At 32.7% G+C, this 23,500-nt stretch overlaps 1 protein-coding gene across 3 annotated transcripts in view; it reads right to left on the bottom strand.

The window, feature by feature from the left end:
• VEGFC (vascular endothelial growth factor C) overlaps positions 1-23,500 on the bottom strand; it is a 170,945-nt gene that overhangs the window by 54,418 nt on the left and 93,027 nt on the right. The gene's annotated exons all lie outside the window — the stretch shown is intronic.

Genomic DNA, 23,500 nt, shown 5'->3' with positions numbered 1-23,500 from the left:
TAGGAAAACAACAAAAAATGTAAATACAGATTTTAAAATTATATCAGACAACTTAGATTAGCTCATGATATCATGACAGAGACTTGAATCCCATAACATTGCTGAAATTCTTTAGTCATCAAAATATGTATTTTTTAAAACCTGAAACAATTCAAATGGTATTTAATAAGGGCTTATAAGCCTTAGATGGCCTTATATGCATCTACTAAATACACTATTTTGAACAATATTCTAAAGTAAAATTATGGCAACAAATTTCATAAAACTCTTATAAATCTACTTAAGAAGAATGGAACTAAGTGTAAGAGGATTTTAGAAAACATTTCTTAACAAAACCTCAGGGGAAAATTTTAAAAAATAATTTATTTTGATAGTAGAATATGTTCCTTGGGATTTTGAACCTATAATAATTCAATTACTCTCTTCACACTAGGACAAGTAGAGAATATCTGAAAATGAGCTCTACTACATGCTATATACACATGTGTTGCTATGTATATATGTATACATATATACATGTGCTTGTGTGTATGTATGTAATTGCTTTCTCTACTACAAGCATCATTCACATGGGAGTAATATCTCTATACAACATAACAGCATCATTATCATGTGATCAATTTTCATACAGCCTGTTCTATGGCTATTGAAAAATTGATAAACCACTGAAACTGTTACACGAGTTGTTTAAATTTGGGGTTTTTAGAAGACTAAGTGACAATTTTTCAAGTTAGTTTAAATCAGGATAAGCATATTAATTTCATCCTCTAAGGATATAATTTTGGTTTTTTAAGAGTCACCATACTAAGAGGAAATACTATTTCAGTATTTTAAATCATCTATGCTCTCATGAAGGTCAATGTTAGAGAAGTTATTAAAAACAATGTTAAAATTATTCTGCTCATAATATTAACTAAATACCATTATACAGATTATGGCAATTTTAATTTCAACTCACAACTTATGCAAATTAGGTCCTACATGGCAATGTATTAACATCAATTAAGCAACCAGTAATTAGGCTCCTACTATGTGCAAGGAACTATGTTAGGTACTATGGGCACAAAGCAAAAGATGAAATATTTTCTGACTTTAAAGAGTTATTGGGAGGAAACAATACATATATGTATATATGCATATACATATATATATATATATAATATATATAACCCAGAAACACACATGTAAACATATACACAAATATATACACAAAATATATGCATATATAAATCTGCAAATCTACACACATAAATATATATATATATATATACAGACAGAATAATATAAAATATTTTTAGGTAAGTGAAAGTGATTAAAATATAAGAATTTTCTACCATTCTTAACTAATTGCTTACTTCATAGGGAGGAAGCATAGAGAAAAAAACATTGGGAACATAATTTTAAAAGGATCATGTGACTTAATTATACTCTGACATTTTATATGTTGCTCAAGAACTGACTATTTCAATCTAAAATATTTAAGAATATACATTCTTATGTCTCATAGCTACTTATTTACTAAATAATGAAATGACATTTTAGTAAAAACAGGTCCTTTCAGTACCTTTTGGTTTGAAGAGTAATGTGACAAGATTAAAATAAAAAGCATAAAGAGAGATAGATATGTATATATATATATATATATATATATATATATATATGTGTGTGTGTGTGTGTGTGTGTAAGTGTGTATGCTGTTATTATATAGTAGTCATACTAATATTTGTAATAGTGCATTATATATATGTCATTTCAAAATTTATATTCTAAGCTTAATTAAGTAGCAAGAGACTAGTAGAAAGTTCTTGATGATGCACTAAATCTAAAGTATGTACAAAGTATCATTTTCTTAAAAAAATTTACCAAGGAGTTGGGTCATATATACTTCTAACATTTATTCCTTGAATTCATTTTGCCTGTGCATAAATATATCTCAGGTTGATATTTTAAAATGTAATGCATATAACCATCTAAGTCATAAAAATAGGTTTGAGTCTATAGAATAATACTCAGGTTCTTGTAGTTAATTTAGTGGGACTGATAAGAAAAGGGAGTAAGTTGGCTTACTATGGTTTAAATGCTTTACAAATATTATCTCCTTTAATTTCCATAAAGTCTGAGAAAGAGGTGCTATTATTATTCCCATTTTATAATTGAGGAAACTGAGACAGAAAGACAGTAAATGACTTGCCCAGAGTTACACAGCTAGTAAGTAACTGAGAACACATTTGAACTCAGGTCTTCCTGAATGCGTACTAGCATCATCTAGTATTACCTGCCTCAGTTGATAATCCCTAACAAATGTTATCTGAGTGACTGAAAGCAAAAAAAAATAGATAATAGAGAAAAGGTCTGTTATGAATTTGAGAAGACCTCTAAACTGGTTAAATTAATTCTTATTTTTGAGGCAAAGACAAGCAACCAAACAAACAAAAAAACTCAACTTTGCAATAATTTTTTTTTTCCTACTCTATTCTGAGGGAGGAGTAGAAGGCAAAGCAGTTATGTTACAAAATAGATAAAATCCTAACCAATTTTATTATTCAAACAACAATATTTTTGATTGGCTAAAAGTGAACCTGGGTTTAGAAGAAGGAATGAAGGATGACATTAAGTAATTCTTAAATCAGCTAAGGAAGTTTTCTTATACAGTTTTGTATGTGATAGAAAGGCGGAATGGCCATCATTATTATTTAAAAAACAAGGTGAGAAAGCTTAAGTGGCACTCTGAAGAAAGGGTAGATTGTTTTGAGAGGTATACTTCTAATTGTCATGTGATTTTCCGAAATTTCTGTTGTGTTTCTTCTATATACAAGCCCTAAAATATTCACACAGATGAAGAGAAAAAGAGAAGGCAGGACAATTAAAAATGATGGCATAAGAAGACTTCCGGGAGAGACCCAAGTTGGTGGCATGAAGTTGGAAAGCTCCTGGAGTTTTTCCAGAAATGACTTTAAATGAACCCTCTAAACAGATCCTAAAAAACAATGACACAACTTGGAAGAATATCAGGAAGAGGTCAGTTATATAGTTAAAAAGGGAGTGCAGTGAAGTGTAGGTAGGAAAGTTAGGCAAATCAGAAAGAAACTTTAGCCACAGAGAAGCTCTGTAAGCAGTGAGGTACCCAACTCCAAGTGGATCCCTTTGTAAGCAGTGAGGGACCCAACAACCCAGCTCAGTGAGAAGCTGGCACAAGATTGGGTTACCTAGGACAGGGTACATACCAAGAACACAGTGATTGACAGAGTGGAAAGTCCCCTCCCCCCCCAAAAAAGGAAAAGTGATAACCATTGTCAACTTCTATTCTCATAGTGGTGATGAAAAGTGCCATCTCAGAAGAGAAAAGGAAGGAAAAAATGTCTACATGTGAAGGCTCTGAAGGGTTGATGAACTAATCTCAATTCCAAAAAGAACTCTTGGAAGAGTTCAAAAAGATATTAAAAATCAGAGAAAAGAGAAAGAAGAAAAATGGTGAAAAGAAATGAGAGTCATACAGGAGAAATATGAAAAATTAACTAAAGAAAACAATATTTTTAAAAGTAAAATTGACCAGTTGGAAAAGTAAATGAAAAAAAGCTAACTGAGGAAAATAAAATTGAACAAATGGAATTGAACAAATGGAAAATTAATGACTCTGTTAGACACCAAGAATCCATCAAACAAAACTAGGAGACTAAAAAAGTAGAAGAAAGTATCTCTTAGGAAAATGACCAACCTGGAAAATAGATCCAGGAGAGATAATTCATGAATTATTGGTCTGCCAGAAAACCACAATGAGACTAAAAAACCAGATAATGTCATCCAGGAAATTATCATGCCCTAATATCCTAGATCAAAGATAAAATAGTCCTTGAAATAATCCATTGATCAGCCCTAGTAAGAGATTCCCAAATAAAAGCTCCATGGAATACTGTAGTCAAATTTCAGAATCCTCTGCTAAAGGAGAAAATATTGTAAGCATCCAAAATAAATGATTAAATAGCAGGGAGCCACAGTTAAGATTATGCAGGATTTATCAGGTTCAACATTAAAGGACTGGAAGGTCTGGAATATAATATTCCAAAAGGCAAAAGAGCTTGAATTACAACCAAGAATCAACCAGCCTAAAAGATTCAGCAAGGGAAAAGATGAATTTTCAACAAAATAGAGGACTTTCAATCTTACCTGATAAAAAGAGCAGAACTGAAATTTGTTCTTCAAATACAAGATTCAAGAGATATATAAAAAGGTCCACAGAAGGGGGGCATTAATTAAGTCTTGAAAACTATTTCTCTTAGGACAATTGAAAGGATCATATTTAGATAGAGAATGTGGGTATAAATTGACTTTGATATGATCAAACTTTTAGTTCTTGAAGGTTGTATTTCTATTGGGTCAGTGAAAGGGAGAGTACTTGAAAAGGGAAGTGTGGGTATAAATAGACTTTGATGTGTTCAAACTCTTAGCTCCTGAGGATTGTATTTATATTGGGGCCAGCTGGAGAGATTGTACTTGAAAAGAGGGTGTGAGTTTAAATTTATTATGATATGAGTATGCTAATGGTTCTTGAGAACTATATATTTCTATCAGAACAGTTTGAATATTCTTTGACAAGATGTGGGTAGAAGACAGGTATAAAACAAATGACATAAAAAGTATTAAATTGGGAAAAGAAGGATAACTAATAACTAATACAATTGGCTGAAGCACAAAGGACCTATTATAGCAAAGGGGAAAACAGAGGGTGTGAGCCCTAAGTAAAGCTTATTCCCTACAGATTTGACTCAATGAGGGAATAATATACATTCTCCAGTTGGTTTAGTAACTTATCTTACCCTATAGGGAAGTAGGGTAGGAGATAAAAGAAAGACAAAGGTGAGGTTGATAAAAGGGAAAAGATAAGTAAAAATAAGGGTAAAGGTAAAGTTAAAATAAAAGTATATATATACATATATATATATATATATATATATATATGTATGTATAAATGGGGGGAAAGGAGGAGAAAAAAGGAAGAGGGCTGGTAGAAGAAAGGGCAGAATGAGAGATGCAACAGTTAGAAGGAAAACATTGTCAAAGAGGCTATGGGGAAGAAGAGAGAAAAGTACAAAGAGGGGAAGATAGGATGGGGGAAAATACAGAATTAGTGATCCTAACTGTGAATTTGAATGGTATGAACTCTCCTATAAAATAGAAGCAGATAGGAAAGTGTATTAAAAACTAGAATCCTAAAATATGTTGTTTATTACAAATACATTTGGAGCAGAGATACACACAGGGTAAATGTAAAAGACTAGAGCAGAATATATTATGCTTCTACTGAAGTTAAAAAAAAAAAGGAAGGGTAGCAATCCTGATCTCAGACAAAGCAAAAGTGGAAAAAAAAGATCTAATGTAAAGGGATAAAGAAGACAAAAGACATTATAAAGCTTATTAATATATTTGTGAAATTTTGTGAAATATTCTTTATAATGCCAATTTATATTGAGAAATGACTGAGCAATCTATGGTATATAATGAAGCATTATTGTTCTGTAAGTGATGAGCAGCCTGACTTCAGAAAATCCTGGAAAGACTTGTATGTCTGATGCTGAATAAAGTGAACAGAGTCAGGAGAACATTTCACACATTAATAGCAACATAAGCAATTTCAGTGATGGAAGCAGTTCACTGATTAAGGACAATCCTGATTAAGAAAAATGCTGTCAACATCCAGAGAAGAAACTGTGGATTCAGTTTTCAATTTTTTTCTTTCCTTCTCAGTGTATTTTCCCCTTGGTACTAATTCTTTCACAACATGAATAACATGGAAATATATTAAAGACAACTGTACATGTATAATCCGTATCAAATTATTTGTTTCCATGGGCAGAAGGATGGGAAGAGTGATAAAAAATTTAGAACTCAAAAGCTTGCAAAAGGATGAAAGTTGAAAATTATCTCTGCTTACATTAGAAAATAAAAAACAAAAACAAAAAATGATAGCTTAAGAAGAGCAAAGTAGATTAGGTGTAGATGATCTCTGCACACAGAGAACAAGGTCAGATGAAAGACGAAGGAGGTCCAACAAGCTTAATGTTAAAAGGATTTGGTTTTAGGAATAAAAGAAGTTTAATAAGGGAATACTTGTTCCAAGAAGAGAGGCTAGTGCCCCCACAAACCTAACCCAAGACACTGAAACCTAAGGTTCAGGACCAGATCATATAAGTATATCTCATCTTTGTCTTCCAATTATGGAGGTGGTTCTGGAGAGTCTACTTAATTAACCAGTCACCCCATGGTAACCCTTTGCCACTCATGTCTTATTGACACCATTAATGGTCCTAAACTTATCAGTGAAAATGAATTAGGTACTGAGCTTGATAAGAAGCCAGTCAGTGTTCCATTCAACTGCCTCACCAAGATTTGTAATGAATTGCCTCTTATGTATCTAAGAGTGTCACTCATTGTCTACTCTCAGGAATCTTTAGAAATTCACAGGAGAAAAAGGACACACATGGATCACGTTAAAGTAATTTGCCACACCTAAAAGCACATGTCTTCTTCAGATATTAAGGATCAGAGAAAAAGAAATTGGTAACAGACAATGAAGTTCACAGCTGCAGCTTAACCCAAGGCCCAACTCCATAACTACATCCTTATGATGTAGCTACAGAGGGTCGACTGGGAGTCTAACAAATTTATATGGGGGAAATATAATTTTTTATGCTTTAGGAAAAGATACTCAAACACCCCTAGGACTGAGTGGGATTGTTCAAAGGCCAAAATGTTAAAAAAGGGAATAAATGTTAAGTGGTATAGCTCCTTCTCTAGGGTAAAAATCTACTAGAATTCACTCTTCAAAGAAAGCAGTGCAAACACATACACTTCATTTTCTTCTTTCCACTCTTGAGGAGAAAGAAAAGAAGATTTTATTAAATCCAAAAACAGAAGTGTCATTTGGTGAAGCAAGCTTTTAAAAGGAGAGAGAGGGGAAGTTTTCTTTTAAACAAAAGACACCTATTAATATTTGGATTGATCACTTTGGAGAGAGAGATGAAATGGAATTGGGACTAGAGTTAGATGAACCATGTACTTTGCTTCTTCCATTTCTAGAGACTTAATTTTCTTTTTTCCTATCATTCTTCAATAATCTTAGTCATATAACTACAGACTTCCTCTTCATCCTCCCTCATCGATCCCCTTCAATCTTTGCCCTTCTACGATTAGAAAAAAATCCAATCCCACCACCCTAAGTATTTTCTGTTTTAACCTTTCACCCAAAATTAATTCAGCAGCAAAAGTATTCTCACCTGACCTAAGGTAACTTGCCCCCTAAAAACAGGTGAGTGAACAAGTAGTTCTCTGTATTTTTTGGTAATTAGCAAAGACAAGTAGAAAGGACACAATGCATAGGGATAAAGACCCAAAAGAGTGAGCTCTAATTATACCTTTGCCATTTGTAAGAGTTGACATCTTGGAAAAGATATTTTATCCTTCAGAGGCTCATTTATTCATCTATAAAATGAAAAAGTTGTACTAGAAGATCTCTAAAGTCTCTTGCATTTAAAGTCTATGACAAATGTAATTTGATTTTTATTTATCAAAATATTTTAGATGCTTAAGAATTTTTATAGGAAGGAAGAAATGGGGAGCAAAGTAGAAGGGAGATGAGTAGAGTTGTCATCTAATTTCACATATTCCATACATATGGGTATTCCCCTCTAAAAATCATCAACTTGAAAAGTAGTTTGTATTAATTGTTATGGGTCTCATTGTTATTAATGAATGTAATAATAACTCAAACAAAAAATGTCTAAGATAAGTTTATAAAGAATTTTTCTGGTAGCATTTCAGAGAGGTAGGGTGCAGAAAATGACTACAAGGATACAATCCATAGAGTCTCAAAGAAGTGAAAAATTATTGGCTTATTCAAATCCCCTTTTGATTAATTTTTACAGTGAGTTGGTAATCAGGACCTTTATTTTCCTGTCAATTATTTTTCATTAATGTTTAGCCATCCTTCTGAAAAAATCTATTTACTTCTTAGAAGCTAAATCCACAGGATGAAAATTCCTGTCAATTTTGTTTTGTGAAATAACATGATTGAAGCCCTATGAGAATCTAAATTCTCTGAAGGGGTTGGAAAGACACTTAAGCACAAATGATTCAATTACCCTGTGGAAAGTCTTCTGATTGAGAAAAGCTAGACATTTTTCATTGCTATATTCCCTGACCTGTAACAGGGAAGAAAATTCACATATATTCTCTCTTCTGACCCAGAACCTCATTTTAATGGGTAAATATCAAAACCACATTATTATTTTCATTTGAAAGATGACATAACCTTTTAAAAATTTATTTAATTTCAGAAACACAGTATTGCTATAATAAAAAAAAGCTCTTAGGAAGATAAATACCACCTTTGAAATTAAAACACAAACAGTAAATTATTGACCAATCTCTTGAGTTTGACATTTTAAAAAAAACATCTATGCTTCTGCTAGTTTAGTTGCTAGTACAGTTTCACAGATTTATCTGTAATAACCTTCATTTTTACAATGGTACTTATGAAAAAGGCATTTTCTGTTTGAGGAACATTCTCCACCTTCCTTTTCTATCATTTTGAAAGTTAATTCTATTTGCCTCTAGTTTAGCATTCTTTCTACTCTCTCCTACCCCTCCTCTCCCTTTCCCCCCTCTTCTTTCTTCCTCCTTGCTACCTCTGTTTTATTTTCTATTTCTATCTTTTATACAGGAATGTTCTCTGAGGTTCAGGTATTATGATGATGATGATGATGATGATGATGACCACTTCTTAGCCTTCCATTGAGGTTTTATTACAAACAACTAAAAGGTTCTTTCTTAGTTCTGAGTTTCTAATGAGGTAAAAAAGTTTTGGATATATACATGTATATAGCACTAGACTATGTGTATGGTCTGAATATCTGTCTACTTAAATAAGAAGAGCATTTCCAGAGGTTTCATTGATAAATGATGAATTATCTAGCCTTAATATCTGTGTAACAGTAAAAATACTAAATAGCCTCTAGTTTAACACTTTCTTTCTCCTCTCTCCTCTCCCTCCCTCCTCTCTCTCTCTCTCCCCCTCCATCCCTTCCTCCCTTTCCCCTCTTCTTTCTTCCTTCTTTCTATCACACTTTTATTCTCTATTTCTATCTCTTAGACAGAACTATTCTCTGAGATTCAGTATTATTGTTTCCTGCATTTTAGAGTTAAATTTCTTTTTTTCCCTCTGTTTCAGACATTTTATTTCTGTGTCTCTATCACTGTGCATTTATGTTTCTTAAATATGTGGCTTTATATCTCTGGATGTCTATTTTCTATTTATTTCTATCAACACTGTTGTTGTTTGTTTCTTGTTGGCTTCCATTGAAGTTCTATGCCAAACAACTAAAAGGTTCTTTTTCTGGATGACCTATTTTATTTTTCAAAGTAAGAAGGTAGGAAAGGCCAGAAGGTGCTAAGAATCACATAATTCATGAACTACTAAAAAGCATTAATTTAATTAGTATTACTCTCAAAGTGAAATTTTTGTCCAATGGCATATAAGTTGTTTTATTCATGGAAACAGTAAGACCACATTCATAATAGCACACATTATTGAAATCTAGTATGAACATATAACTAAATGGCAGGACCATCTATAGTTTTCTTTTGGTATGTGGAATTTAGTAAACTAGAATAATTTCTTTTTTGCCTTGTATATATATATATATGAATTGCTGTTTGGCACCTTTTTAAAGCTCTTCACAACCTGATCATTTACCACTTTCTAGGCTTCATATAAATGAATTCTGTGCATATAGTACATCACAATGGTTTTACAGTTTCTTAAACAAAGGACTCTGTCCTTTGTGTTTTTTGGAATGACCCTCATTTATAGGATTACACTCCTTCCTGGAATCCCTGGTTTCCTTCAGTACTGAGCTGCAACCCTACCTTGTTCATGATGCAAAGACTTCTGATTTCATGTGTATAGCCCCTCTTTATTATACCCCTTTCTTTTGAGACTGCTGCCACTCTAGTGTAGAACTTTAAATTTCACATATAGATTTGTGAAATAGCTTGCTGGTGAATCTGCCTTGTTTAAGAATCCCATTCCCCTTCCCTCCATGCCACTCTATCTTCTATTCAGTAATTCAAGTGATTTTCCTGAAGTACAGGTTAGGAGGAGACATGAAAGATAATGGGGAATCCAGCATGACTGCTAGATTTCAAAGTAATCTCATAGTCAATCAACAAAACATTTTTAAGTACCTACTATGTGGGAGATAATTGTAATAGGTATTCACATACAAAAAGATAATACAGCACTCCCTGCCTTCAAACAGTTTACATGTAATAGTGAGAACAACATGTACTTTTATAGGTAAACAAAAAACAAACAAAACTGATTTAAGGGAACCTTGGAAGGCACTATTTTCAGAGGGGAACTATAGAAAGGCATCATGAACAAGGCAGAGTTGCAGCTCTACTGAAGGAAATTGTGGATTCCAAGAAGTAGTACATTTCTTTGGGTGAGGGTCAATGCAAACACAGATATAGAAGACGAGTACTTTTTTTAAGAAACAGTAGAACTAGTTGGGTTGTACTATGTGCATAGAATTGATTTATATGAAGCCTTTAGTGAGGGGTAGGTTGTGCACAGACATCCTTCTCCTTGTCTCTTCCAGAACCATTTCATGCCATGGCCTGAACTGATAGGAAACAACTTCTGGTTATGATCTGAATGTTACTGGCCTTTGAATATGACTTCCTTTCCCATATCATCTGAATCCCTGCAATGTTGGGCAAAACTTTAGTATGTGATACCTGGTGGCAAAATAGTGACCCCATATACAAGGCACCATGACATTTCAGCAGTGTTGGGTTGCAACAATATGATTAATCCAGACCTATGGTTACACAGGCATACTTTGTTTTATTGGGCTTCTCTTTATTGAGCTTTTGCAGATATTGTATTCTTTTTTGTTCCTGTTGTTGCAAACTGAAAATTTGTGGCAACTCTGCATCTGCAAATCTCTTGTGCCAATTTTTTCCAACAGTAAGTTATGACATTGTGTCTTTCTGTAAGATTTTGGTAATATTTCTGGCAACAATTCTGGCAAGATTTCAAGCAATGCTTCTGTGTCAAATTCTAAGTATTTTACATATGCTATAATGATCTTTGAGCAGTGATGTTTGATGTCCTACTGAAACTGTTTTTGCAGTATTGCAGACCATGCCTGTATAAGATTGTGAACTTAATTGCTAAATATTATGTACTATCTGACTATTCCACTCACTGGCCATTCCCCAATTCCTCAGGTATTCCTATTCCTGGAGACAAAAAAATAATGAAATTAGGCCAACAAATAATCCTACGATGGCCTCAAATTAAAGGAAGCATTAATTGATATAGCAAACTTCATTGTTGTTTTATATATTTTTTTGCAAGGTAATGGAGTTAAGTGACTTGTCAAAGGTCACACAGCAAAGTAATTATTAAGTGTCTGAGATCAAATTTGAACTCAAGGCCTCCTGACTCCAGGGTCGATGCTCTATCCATCATATTACCTATTTTTTTATTTTAAGAAGTTTCCACAGTCACCCACATTTCAGCAATCACTACCTTGATCAGTCAGCAGCCATGAGCAGCCATACACATCAAAACAAGATGCTCCAACAGAAAAGTGATTATGACTTTGCTGCAACTCTGAAAATTAGTATTTTTTGATAAATAAAATATTTTTAATTAAGGAATGTATATTTTAGGGTTTTTTTAGGTTTTTTTGCAAGGCAATGGGGTTAAGTGGCTTGCCCAAGGCCACACAGCTAGGTAATTATTAAGTGTCTAAGGCCGGATTGGAACTCAGGTACCCCTGACTCCAAGGCCAGTGCTCTATCCACTGTACCACCTAGTTGCCCCAGAATGTATATTTTAGACACAGTATCACACACAATAAATTGTAGTATAATGTAACTTTTTAAATTTATTTTTTGGGGCTTTTTTGCAAGGCAATAGGGTTAAGTGACTTGCCCAGGGTCACAAAGTTAGGAAATTATTGTCTGAGACCAAATTTAAACTCAGGTCCCTGAGGTGAGGGCTGGTGCTTTTTCCACTGCGCTACCTAGCTGCCCCCTATAATGTAACTTTTGCATGCACTGAGGAACCAGAAGAATTGTGTGACTTGTTTTAACTGCAATATTAATTTTATTGTGGTGGTCTGGAAGGGACCTGAAGTATCTCTGAGATATACTTGTATATAGGAAAAAATTGGGGATTATCAATATTTGGAAAGCATCAAAATGAAGGAGAGTTAGGAAAAGCTTCCTGTAATAGATGGAATTTTATCTGGGACCTGTAAAAAACAAAATATTAAGGAGGCAATGATGAGGAGAGAATTTCAGATATAAAGGACAGCCTCTAAAAATTCTTGGAGTTGGGAGATGGGTGTCATATGGAAGGAATAACAAGATCAGTGTCAACTCCAGATGATAGGTGGGGGAGGGAAGTAAGGTATTAAGAAGACTGGAAAGGTATAGGGAGCAAATTAGAAAGATCTCTGAATGTCAAACACACACACACACACACATATATATATATATATATATATATATATATATATATATACACACATATCTAGAGAATGAACTAATTCAATATTTTAGTGGCAAAAGGGTTGTTTTTCATGTCATAAAATAGGAAATATTTTCTGCGATCTTATAATGCTTATTATTTCAAAAGTTCATCTAATTAAATATCAATATTTTCCCAGTGATCCTACTTGAGTATGAAACTCAGGTTTCATATGAAACTCAAGCAGTACAATTTCAAAAAAATTACAATAAGATAGAGCCAAATGCAATAGAAACACCCAGACACACATACACACACACACACACAAACATATCCAGCAAGCTTCATCATGTTTCCAAAGAAACTTGTGCTCAAGTGCATAAAAACAAAGAAAAACTATTTTAAAAGAGATTATCAGAGACACATATGACCAAAAAAGGAAGGGGGCAATTCATATAATTTGAGAGGTAATAGTGTAGATTATTAACCAGTTGCTATTACCAATTAACAATAGGATATTGATAGTCTCAAGGTATTGAAAGAACTAATGAGAAACATTGATTACATTCAGTGAATATTCCTTCAGATTTAAAGACATGGATAAGAATTTTAGAGGTAGAGAAAGCAGGGAAGGGTTATACTATCTACCCGTGAAGAAAATAATCATACCAATAGGACTAGAAGTCAATTTAAGTATATAAATAATTTTTTAGGATAAAGTTTAGATCTCATGGTTCTTTTTATACAAATGAAACTCTGACTGCTGCTTGAACACCTTCATGATCCTCCAAGATCTAGTGTCCTCTCTCACAAGCTTGTATTTAACTTGTGCTTATTTTAATTTAATTAGTTTGTATTATAAATGTAAATATCTAAATTCAAATATATGTTCATTTACTAACACATACATACTTTTTGCCTCCCCCTTCATTAGAATGTAAATATAAATTCTTTGAAGTTGGGATTGCTGTATTATCTGTATTTCTATCTCTAGCATAATAAAGGAACATAGGGAGTCCTTCCTAAAAGCTTATTGATTGAGCAACTCCAGAACCCTATTTATAATTCATTCCAGTTTAGAACAAAATTTTGCTTTTCCTAACTTTGAAATTTACTGACATATGATAGTGTTTTTAAATGGAGTTCTTTTATTCCTAGATTCTTTTTGGTTAAAATTTATTTCAGATCTAGAGGTCTTGAATAATTAGCATGATTTCTTTTGTAAAATATGCTTTTCTATAAAACCTTATGTTTTGTTACAAAGTCACAAAAGAAAAATAAATTAATGAAGGAGATTCTTAAAATTGAGGCTTTTATGCATTATTTTTTGTCTACTAAGGGATAATTTTGTAAATAACAGCAAAAATTGATAAGTTCCTAGTGCTTTAAATGAATTAATCCATTTGTGTTCATCATATTTTGGGGGAAAATCACTTCAATTCTCTGGAACTTATTTTTCTAACTAAAAAAATGAGCCTGGACTCTAGGACATCAAATAGATTGAAAAGAGGTGTTTGACTGGAGTCAGACAAACTAAATTTGAATCCTGGTTTTGTAACTTAGTCCATGTGGAATAGGTAAATTCTTTCCCATCTCTGTACCTGAGTTTCCTCATTTGCACAATAAGGAAAAGGACTAGGTCATTCTAATGTGTCTATTACAGCTGTGACTTCTATGTTCCTTCTTTCACTTTTATCAATGCCAAAATCAATAGCTACTTTTTGTGTATATACAGGCATACAAATACATATACATACATGTTTTACATATATATATGTGTGTGTATGTATATATATATATATATACACACACATATATTTATGTGGAGAGAGAGAGAGAGAGAGAGAGAGAGAGAGAATGAGAATTTGAGAATTCCAAGATTTGGAAAATGATTCACTTATTTCATAACTTTTTTTGTCCTTACAACAATTTCATAGTTGTATTGATTATTATCCCCATTTTACAGATACAGAAACTAAGATAAATACAGGTTAAATGACTTGATTTGAATTCAGGTCTTTCTGACCCCCAGTATACCATTCTAACCAGTTTGCCAACTAGCTGAAGCTAAATAATGACAATTGTGATAATACTCACTTGGATGTTTGTGATGTTGAGTGAAATGATAAAGGCATAGTAAAAAATAGCTTAGTATGTAACAGTTTCTTCCTAAATCATAAATTTAGAGATGGAGATCTTTAGAAGCTATATAATCTGACCTCTTTCTTTTATAGGTAAGGAATCTCAGGACCAGAGAAGTTAAGTGAGTTTGCTGAGGTCACACAGGTTGTGTCAGAGTAGTGATGGGAAACCATTTTCCCTCCCTGTGTTCCTTTACCTATCCTAGGCTGCAAAACACTACCCACTACACATTAATCTCAAATTAGATGTATAAAAATAAGTTCTGATAAGCTGAGTTCTGAGGATACACAAATGTCTTTTTCATGAAAGACATTATAAATATACTAAGACTGGGATAATTTCAAATGGCTATGTAGATTATTTGGACATCTTAGCACAACTCAGTTTGATCTTCATAATATTGTGAGCTGAAAATGCACACCTGTTTTATATATTGTAATTAAATCCAGATGAATTTGTGGTTGCTTGTGTGCTTCTGTCTCAAAAAGATTCCAGATTCCTTACTAACATAGCAGGGGGAGGGTTCGTTGCTATGAAACATTGTTGAGTAAAACAAAGTTGAATTATTAAACCAGAAGTGCTACATCTGAAAATAACATAATTTTGTCTCCTTTTTTCTCCTCCTCTTCTTCCTCTTCTTCTTTTTGCTAATTCCAGAATTGTTAAATCTTCCTCAGCAGTTATGATCTACTTTAAAATTCATAGGAAAAAAATAAGTCCACAGATAGGGGCGCAAAGGTATTTATGTAACTTAATATATAATTTACATAACTTCCCAATAAGTGTTGATGATTTTAGGAGACAGTTATATTTAAGTTTTTTAATAATTTGATTTTGATGTAATTTATTTGTAGAGGCCTGTAGGACTAGACGTTTTTGTAGAGATGGTGTAGTGGAGTGAACATTAGCAAATTCACATTTGAGTCAATAGTTAACCATGTCAGGTTAGGGTAGAAGGTGATTAAAAATATTTAATGATTGATTGATGGTGTTCCAGGTATGGTATTGACTGACTATGGAAACTTTAGAAAATCTTTCATTGTCTTTTAAACTGTCCTATTAGCAAAATGAGAAAGTTGAACTTAATGCTGCCTAAGATCCCTTCCAGCTCTGAGAGTCTTATTTATAAGAATCTTTTTTAAAGAGTATTCATCTAAGTAATACTTCATAACCTTTTTGTTTCAGGTAAATCTTTGTCAGTCAAGTGAAGTCTATGGCCCCATTCTTTGATAATATGATGATACACTGGATTAAAAAGATAACATATTGAAATACAACTATCAATATGTTTAAAATTTCCAAGTTCCCAGACTCCGTGAAATCTAATTTTGAAGAAAATGATGCTTACTATGGATTTTGAAGGAAATCAGGGCTCATAGGAGGTGGAGGTGAGGAGGAAGAGGATTCCAGATATGAATGATAGTCAGAACAAAAATACAAAGAGGGGAGATGAAATATCATGTGTGGAGAATGGAAAATAGGCCAGTGTGACTGAACAAAAGAATATGTGGTGATGAATAATACTTATAAAGACAAGAAAGGTATATTTCTGCTTGTGAAATGTCATTATTATTCTCTCTATAATAAAAAGAAGAAAATGTCAGTTCAATCCTCTTGGGTCAAACATGATCCTAATACTAATTTTCATTACAACCAGTCAATTATTTAAGACAGACATCATACCTACCCTCCCCCCAACAAATCTGAATTTCCTTAAGTCAAAAATCTTAGTTCCTTCAAGCATCATATGGCACAGCCTTTTTATATTTTTTTTTATCATTAAGCTTTAGCTCTCTTCTGAACATGTTTCAGTCTATCCCATAATCAAATAGGTATGATAAAGATCTGAACTATGGTTGTTCTCCTTGAGTGGAGAGGTTACTTATATAAGTGTCATGAAGCTGTAACAAGATGTGGCAATAAAATGAATATGTGGGATGACTGAAAATGAAGAGTAAATATGCTGTATGCTTAAATAATTCCCTGATTCCTATAAAGCAATTTTGGAGGGTGTTGGGAGAGAGTGGAAGAAAGATGATATCCTGATTTGGGTACATGTTGAGTTTGAGATGCCTATCCAGTTAAATGTTTAAGAATCAGCTGGAACTGAGTCAGAAAGAGAGGTTAAAACTGAATACAAAGACCTGAAAATTGTCTGCTTAGAGATGATAATTGAACCCAGGGAAATTGATGACATTACCAAGTGAGATTCAGTTGTAGTAAAATCATGTTTGACTTTTCATGATCCAGGGGATCATACTGTTCATGGGGTTTTCTTGGCAAAAATATTGCCATTTCCTTTTCTAGTCGATTAAGGAAAATAAAGATAAAGTGACTTATCCAGAGTCCCATAACTTGTGACTTTCTGAGTCCAGCTTTGAGTACATGTTTTCTACACTCCAAGCACAGTGTTCCATCCACTGAGTCACCTAGCTACCTCTCAGGCAAAGATTAAGTGACTTGCCTGAGATTACACGACCAGAAAGTGTCTTAGACTCAGGTCTTTCTGATTCTAGTCATAGTGTTATATCCATTGATATAACTACCTCACATTGAGTGAGATTTTATATGTGTGTGTGAGTGTATGTATGTATTAAAAGGAGAAGAGGGCCCAGTAAAAAAACCTTTGAGGACATCAGGATTAGTAAGTGTGACATAGATGAAGAACTACTTAAGGAAAATCAAAGGAGAAAGAGGAAAAGAACCAGGAGTGAGAAGAGTATCAAAAACCTAGAGAAAAAAATTCAGAAGACGATGGTGATTAACATTGTCAAATAAGGCAGAAAGATCAAGATGAATCTGGTATGAGAAAACATTAAATTTGATAATTATGAAATCACTGGTAACTTTGGAGTGAATAGTTTCATTTGAAAGATAAAGCCATCAATCAGATTTTTAGAAAGTTTAGAAGTGAAAATTGGAAAATAAAGTCATCAAATGTAAATGTCATTATTAAGGAAATTAAATGAAGGGGTGGATAATAAGATAATAGTAGGGAAGGCTGATTTATAGTATGGAAGGCTGATTTATTAAGTTTCAAAGATCTAAATAAAGAATATTTACATAATTTATATGATTATATGAAGCTCAATGGATAACCTAAAGAATTTGCCCATAAATATATTTTTATAAGACTGATTATAAGACAGTGCATTGGGTTCACAATTTAAGAAAAGCAGATTGTATTGATTACAAATCTTTGTGACTTCTAACATCTCCCAGCAATAAAGACAGAATCTTTTTAGTACAAATCCTCTACTTAAGTTATTGCACACAACACTATGGTCACCAGAGGAATGAAAATTAAAATACCTTGAAGAGAAGAAGAAGAAGAAGAAGAAGAAGAAGAAGAAGAAGAAGAAGAAGAAGAAGAAGAAACAGAAGGGAGAAGGAAGAAGAAGGAGAGATGGTGATAATAAAGAAATTGTGGTCAAGAAATAAGACAGGGAGATCATGTGTCAAGTTGAAGCAATAAGTGGTATATAATGCATATCTTCTACTTGCATCCTCATTTTATGGGGAGAAATCAAGAAATCCCCTGAATATTAGGTAGACCCTCCCTCTCTCCAAAGGTGAACCTTTCAGAGACTTGAGGCAAGAGTCTAACAAGATGACCAGGAACATAGGTGTATTGGTAATGTGACATTGTAGAAAACTCATTCAGTGAGATCACAGGTCTATTTGAGTATAAATATTTAGTTTATTCTGGTTCCACTGGTACTTTTTCAACAACTCAAATTCTACACATTATGTGTACAGCCAGAGACTCCAGAAGAGCCTGGTGACTGTGCAGAGTCTTTTCTAACTTAAATCCAATTTGCTTGCATGTCATGGCATCATCTCTCTAATGTCATGGTCCTCTTTGAAAATGAAGGACAAACAACAGCTAGTGATGGCAAAGATAAACGATTGGCTTAGCACACTGCATCTTGAAATTCTTAAGGTCAAGTCATCTCCCACTCTCAGTTTCCTTCAATATCTTGGATAACAAGATTATATCCATCTTGGAAAGTACAATCTCATGACATTAATTGTTGGTTACTTTGTTATTCATTTACTTTATTTTACTTATTATGTAATATATATATGTACATAATATAGATATGAATTTTCATATATATACATATATAGTACTTTTTTTGGTATCACCTCATTTAAATTATTTTCTTCATTCATTAGAAGCACCATTTTTATGACTCGGTAATATTCCATTACATTCATGCACTATTTATTCACCAGATAACAAGGCATTTTTCCTTTCAATTTTTTTGTGACAAAAAGAGGTCCTACTATAAATATAAGGAGTTCTTCATTCACTGAATTTCCTATGCTTAGCAGTGGAATTTGTAGTCAGAGGATACAGACACTTGATTCATTTCATTTATATAATTCTAATTACTTTTCAGAATGCTTCTACTTATAGCTCTACCAGCAATGGACTGGTGTTCATGTCTTTCTAAAATTCTCTAACATTGGCTATCCTCACGTTCTCTCATTTTTTTGCCAATTTGCTAGACAAATGATGAAATCTCATTGTTTTGATTTCCATTTCTCTAATTATTTGGGGTTTTCTTTTATATGCATTAATAGTTTGGAATTCTTTTTTCATATTATTTGTTCATATCCTTTGCTCACTTATCTAATAAGAAATGACTAATGTCTTAGTTGTCAAATTAAAGCTATATGTTTTAGCTTATTTAAAATTATTTGATAAACCCTGATACAAAAATTCATTTCACTGAGAAAAAAGCTAATATTTTCTGTGCTTTTGATATTCTGAATCCATAAATAGAATTTCTCTTTAAAGCTTTTGTCAAAGTACTTATATGGACTCAGGCTAACTTTACCTAATTTGTTGACTGAAAAAGGTATTATAAAAATGTAATTGTAACACAGGCTTGCTCAAATTTACTCCTACAAAACTTTCGTGGCAAATGTGCAATGGGTAACTTTATTTTAGCTGATCTACAGCAGAAAGATTTGCTTATATGATATGTTTATTATGGTAGTTATATTTACTGAATAGAGTTTTTAATTTTAGAATAAATGTAAGTAAATGCCTATTTATTTGAAGTATAGACATCTTTTAAAAGAAAGTGAGGTAGAGATAATTGAAGAACACTTCCCCCCTCCCCATTGATATTCATCTAATAAAATGAAGGCAATAACAATATTTAATACTAACAATATATGCCTTAATATGTATGAGGTGAAAATTTCAAGTTCAGTTTCCATTATGGTGAGTTAGATCAACACAAGGAAGAAAAAATGATGTGGGGCCTGTACAATACAAATATGCGCTGGTTAGTCACATTAAACCTGTGATCTTCATATAAGAAAAAGTGAATGTAACATAATATGAATAATTCTATATTAGAAGGCAAACCAGTTTTTCAGAAAGTCAGTTCAGCTAGGCAGTGGTAGTCAAAGGTATTTCTTGGAATCAATATCAAATCACAGGGATGTTAGCCTACCACTAGGTAATGGCCTATCACACATGAATTAATCTAAATCATTGTTATTCTTACATTAATTATAATTTTTTGCCTCTGAATTTAATTTTAATTGTTTCCTTTGGGGTGGGTGTGGGGTATAACAAATTCCATGAAGCTTACAACCTTCAGTTCAATTTTTAATTTCATTGTTCATAAAGCTTTCTCTCTTTTTATCCCTCCCCTTCTCTTTTTTTTAAAGGGATTAAAACCTATCTCTTATATTTTGATAAATTGAACAAACATGCATCTGACTTATCTATATCCTTCTTGAACTGGTCAATTTTGATGAGATTTTAGCCTTTTTTTAAAATAGAAAAGTAATGTCAGAACTAAAACCTCATGCCCTCAAATTCCAATATGATTCCATTCCATATATTTGAGAGGGAGGGATTTTTACCCTCCTTTCCCCATAATGTTAGCCTTCTCCTTAGGCTGCTATTATTCATGGTGTTAGACCCTTCTGGGGGGTGGGGAGCATTCAACGCTTTTACACTGCCTATAACCAATACTCAAAATTCTCTTCTCATCACAACATCTTGTGTTGAACTGAGTTATTCAAGACTCAGTGCAAGTAGCATCCTTTATGTTAAGTCTTTCCTGGTCTTTCCTTCCCCCACCCTCCAAATTATTATTGCTCTCACCCTCTACAGTTATCTTGTATCTGCTCTATATGTATTTTGTATATGATGGGGTGCCCTAATGAGACCAGCAAAAAAGAATATATGTGGATACTAAAAACAAAGACATTGAATTGTAAAGGGTCAAGTTTTTAGATGTGATAAGAAATTCCCCACTTTAGAAAGAATGCAAGGTTTGAACTATATATAAATTTCTGACAAGACGAAAAAAATGAGTATATAGACTAAAGTCATGCCTTTGTCCTATCTATTCATTTACATACATTTCTCAAAACATTGCAGTCCTTAGGGCAGTTAGGTGGCACAGAAGTACTCAGTTTCAAATCCTGCCTCAGGACAGTTGGAAACTATGTGAGTCTGGGCAAGTCAGTTATTCCCAATTGCCTCACAAAGCAACAAACAAATACATCATGAGAAGTGAAAATGACTAATTAAAAATAAACACTTTAGGGAAACTTAAAATAGCTTAAGAAGTGAAGTAGCTTTGGAGTTAAGATGAATTTGTCAGGAGGAGAGGCAAGGCTTTTCCCATCTCCTTCATAGACATGATAACTGTTTTAGAGGCTAAGTTCTAAGAAAGCCAAAGAAAAGAATCATGTATCACTTCAAAGTTAAAGTTTGCTGCAGCTTAAGAAAGAGGGTGGGGGAATAGAATTGAGGGAAATATATAGTTAATAATCATAACTATGAATGGGATGAACTCTCCCATAAAATGGAAGGAAATAACAAAGTGGCTTAAAAACCTTAATTTTCCAATATGTTGTTTAAAAGAAACACATTTGAAGCAGAGAGATACATAAAGAATAAAGGTCAAATTCTGTAACAGAATATATTATGCTTCACTCAAGGAAAAAAAGAAAAAAGTAGAGGTAGCAATCCTGATCTCAGTAAAAGCAAAAGCAAAAATAGATCTAATTAAAAGAGATAAGGTAGTAAACAACATCTTGCTAAAAGGTACTATAGACAATGAAATAATATTATTTTAAGGTTTTTGCAAAGCAAATGGGGTTAAGTGGCTTGCCCAAGGCCACACAGCTAGGTAATTATTAAGTGTCTGAGGCTGGATTTAAACTAAGGTACTCCTGACTTCAGGGCCAGTGCTCTATCCACTGTGCCATGTAGCTGCCCTGACAATGAAATAATATCAACACTAATCCTGTGCAACAAGAAATATAGCATCCAAATTCTTAGAGGAGAAGTTAAGTGAATTTTAGGAAGAAATAGACTGTAAAACTATATTATTAGGGAACCTCAATTTCCCCCTCTCAGAATTAAATAAATCTAATCACAAAATAAAGAAGAAAGAAGTTAAGAAGGTAAATAGACATTCAGAAAAATTAGATATACTAGACTTCTGGAAAAAATTTAATGAATATAGAAAGGAATATACCTTTTTCTCAGTGGTACATGGCACCCATACAAAAACTAATCCTATGTTAGGGCATAAAAACCTCATAATCAAATGCAGAATGGCAGAAATATTAAATGAATCTTTTTCAGATCATAAGCAATAAAAATTATGTGTAATCTTAAAGAATATGTGGAACACATAATAAATCATAGAATCAATGTTAGGCAATAATTTTGTCCAAGAGATTGATAATAATGATGAAATATAACAAAATATGGGATGCAGCCAAAGTCATTCTGAGGAGAAACTATTTTGTTCACCTGTATGACAATAAATCCAAGAATCTAAGTAAGATGGATGAATATCTACAAAAATATAAATTTTTCAGATTAACAGAAGAGGAAATAAAATACTTAAATGGACCCATTTTAGAAAATGAAATTTAACAAGACATCAGTGAGATCCTTAAGAAAAAATTTCCAGAGCTAGATAGATTTATAAGTGAATTCTACCAAACACTTAATGAACAATTAATTCCAATTCCACATATTGTATTTGGAAAAATAGGTGAAGTCATGTCAAATTCCTTTTGTGATCCAAATATGATGCTGATACCTAACCCAGAGGAGCCAAAACATAATAAGAAAATTATAGACTAATCTCCCTAATGAATATTGATGCAAAAATTTTAAATAAATATTATCATGAAGTAATTTATAATGAGGATAATACACTACAGCCAGGCGTGATGTACATCAGGAATGAAGGGTTGATTCAGCAATAGGAAAACCATTAGCATAATTGGACATATCAAGAACAATACTAAAAAAATCATATGATTATCTCAATAGATACCAAAAATTCTATGAAAAATACACTAGTTATTTCTACTAGAGACACTAGAGAACATAGGAATAAGTGGATTTTTCTTAAAATGATGCATTAAATGTAATGAGTATAGGTTAGAAGTATTACAAGTAAGATTAGGAGTGAAACAAGCATGCTCATTATCAACATTGTTTTTCAATATTATCCTAGAAATGTTAGCTTTAGCACTAAGAGAAGAAAAAAATTGAAAGAATTATAATACACAATGAGGAAACAAAACTTTCACTTTGCGGATGATATGATAGAATACTTAGAGAATGCTAGAAAATCAATTAAAAAGCTACTTGAAACAATTAACTTTAGCAAAGCTGCAGGCTATAAAATGAACCAACAGAAATCATCAGCATTTCTATATGTAATCAGTAATGCCCCACACAACAAGAGATAGAGAAATTCTATTTAAAATAAAGTTAGATCTAAACAAATAGAAAAAAGGCAATTGTTC

This window comes from Macrotis lagotis, chromosome 3 (assembly GCF_037893015.1).
Source record: "Macrotis lagotis isolate mMagLag1 chromosome 3, bilby.v1.9.chrom.fasta, whole genome shotgun sequence".
In the NCBI taxonomy this organism is placed as follows: Eukaryota; Metazoa; Chordata; class Mammalia; order Peramelemorphia; family Peramelidae; genus Macrotis; species Macrotis lagotis.
This window is presented reverse-complemented; position numbering and strand designations above follow the sequence as displayed.